This window comes from Piliocolobus tephrosceles, chromosome 15 (assembly GCF_002776525.5).
Source record: "Piliocolobus tephrosceles isolate RC106 chromosome 15, ASM277652v3, whole genome shotgun sequence".
Lineage (NCBI taxonomy): Eukaryota > Metazoa > Chordata > Mammalia > Primates > Cercopithecidae > Piliocolobus > Piliocolobus tephrosceles.
In genome coordinates, this window is record NC_045448.1 from 33,866,473 (window position 1) to 33,869,181 (window position 2,709).

Genomic DNA, 2,709 nt, shown 5'->3' on the forward strand with positions numbered 1-2,709 from the left:
GTTTATCAAGAGTAACTGAAATAAAAAAAAAAAAAATTGAGTCCCATCCTCATCATCATGGAAATGGCTTTAAGAGAAAACTGGTCAGATGAACATTATTGCTTCTTATTTTCAACCAGCAAATAGTTTCCACTGATAAATTGACAGCCAGGAGTCTGTCAAGAATGCTCAAGACATGTTATATAATACAACATGCCTGTTCACGGGGAGAAAAATCCTAGAAAACAGCTTTTGTGTACTTCTTGATTTCATTATTCAAGACAAGCACAAAAGCACCATCTGTGCCTCTGAGAATATTGGATCATGCTCCCTTGAAGAAAGCTTTGCCTGCTACATCACGAGCACTCTTCCTCCAGCAGTCAAGCATGCCTGTGTACATGATATCAGTTCCTTTGCGCCCTGACTGCATCATCATGTGGTGGCGAATGGTGTCCAATGGATAGGAAGTGAACCCAGCAACAGCAGTGATAGTCTCTGTGATCACCCAGCTGATGACGATGGGAATGTTCTTGGGATCCGGAAGCATTCCCTTTGCAGTGTCATAGACACAGAAGTAGGTAGCTAGGTAGATGATAATACCCTGCACAGACATGTTAAAGCCTTGGTACAGGCGCTTAATCCCATTAGATTTGTAGATCTTAACCAGGCAGCCACCGAGGCCTCAGAATTCCCTTTCAGCTCCAGCTTTACCCACATCAGCTGCTAGACGAGTAAGGGCAAAATCAAGAGGGTACACAAAACACAAGGATGTGGCCCCAGCGGCACCACCTGATGCCAGATTCCCTGCAAAGTAGTGCCAAAACTGGGTCCTCTTGTCCACATCACCCAGGAAGATCTGCTTGTATTTATCTTTGAAGGCAAAGTTGAAAGTCTGGGTGGGGAAGTATCTGATGACATTGGCCAGGTTACTGTGCCAGAAGGACAGGACTCCCTGCTCCTTGGATATGTGGACCACGCAGTCTATGATTCCCTTGTATTGCTTATCTGCGGTGATCTGTTTGCTGGCATGCTGCACCTGCAGCAGCAACTTGACCTGCTCAATGGGCGCTACCGCCATCTTGGACATGGCTGTGGCCACTCCACCTGCCAGGAAGTCATTGGCAAAGGACACAGCGGCATCTATCATGTTGAAAGGAAAGACGAGGCAGGCTGCTGCGGGATGGGACTGGGCTGGGAACCGGCTTTGACTCTGGGGCTGTGAGGAGGACCGTTTTAATGTCCTACACCTCTTATATCAGGAGCCATGGAGGTGGGATATGCATCCTCCTCAGTGTTTTGTTGTTGCTGTGAGACCCTTCTCCCTCTCTCCTACTTAGACTCTATAAGGTCTGAATGTCCTAACAAACCATCACTCCCACTGTCCCCCCATTGAGTTGTCTGCTTTCCCCCACTTCATTGTCCCTTATTTCTCAATGATTTTTGTCAATGCCAGCCTTTTTTCTTTCTTTCTTTCTTTTTTTTTGAGACAGAATCTTGCTCTGTTGCCCAGGCTGGAGTGCAGTGGCATGATCTCGGCTTACTGCAAGCTTTGCCTCCCAGGTTCACGCCATTCTCCTGCCTCAGCCTCCCCAGCAGCTGGAACTACAGGTGCCTGCCACCACACCCAGCTAATTTTTTGTATTTTTTAGTAGAGACGGGGTTTCACCATGTTAGCCAGGATGATCTCCATCTCCTGACCTCGTGATCTACCCACCTCGGCCTCCCAAAGTGCTGGGATTACAGGTGTGAGCCACCGCGCCCGGCCCAGCCTTTTTTCTTAATTTAAAATTTTAATTTTTGTGGGTACATAGTACCAGTACATAGTATATACACTGTCAGTCTTTTGAACAACATTCCTGGGCCAGCCGTGACTCTTCCCATGGTTTAAATTCCATCTTCAATCATTATAGCCATTTCCTCACATACACCCTCAACACCCTCTCCCCTCTCCTGCGGTGATTACTTGCTTGGCAGAACTTTGATCCTGGTGAAGTCCAACTCTCCTCCTGCTTTGCATCATCACAGCAGAAGAAAAATACGTAGCATGCAAAAATACATAGCATAGCTGGTCTCACTTTAAGTTCATCCTTAGTGTCAATGGATCTTTCATGGTGTCTGACAGTCTTGTTTCCCTTGTCTGTTTCTTACTCTACTGTAACTGTTTTACACTTTCTCTTCTCAAAACTCCAACACCTCACCCACGCTCCTCACTATCATCTGATGAACTGCTTCTTATTTTACTGGGAACATAGCAAAATAGAACTTCCGCAAGCTCCTGCCACATCCGTTACCTACCGGCATCTATGCCCCTGTACCCTGTGTTCCCTCCTGGCTACTATAAAATGACCATCTGTGCTTCTGTATAAATCTGAGCCATATACTTCATGTAATGCTATTTGCTTTCATGTACTCAAGCACATAAACGTGCAGGAGTTTCTTGCATTTCAGTTCTTGAAACAAATAAAAGCATGCATACATACACAAAAATTTCTACATCTCTCTTGTCCCTCCAGCTGCTACCTCATTTCTTGGTTTCTATCGGGTTCAAACCTCCATCACCTCTCCTGTAACAAGACTTCTGACTTCCTGCTTTCACGCTGCACCCTTATAGGCAAGTTTTTATGATAGTGATACGGTTTGGCTGTGTCCCCACCAAAATCTCATCTTGAATTGTAGTTCCCATAATAAGCATGTGTCACGGGAGGGACCCCGTGGGAGGTAATTAAATTA

At 45.8% G+C, this 2,709-nt stretch overlaps 1 pseudogene; it reads right to left on the bottom strand.

Moving 5' to 3' along the window:
* Positions 1-217: 217 nt before the first annotated feature.
* On the bottom strand, positions 218-1,182 carry LOC111545425 (annotated as a pseudogene).
* Between the last annotated feature and the right edge of the window lie 1,527 nt (positions 1,183-2,709).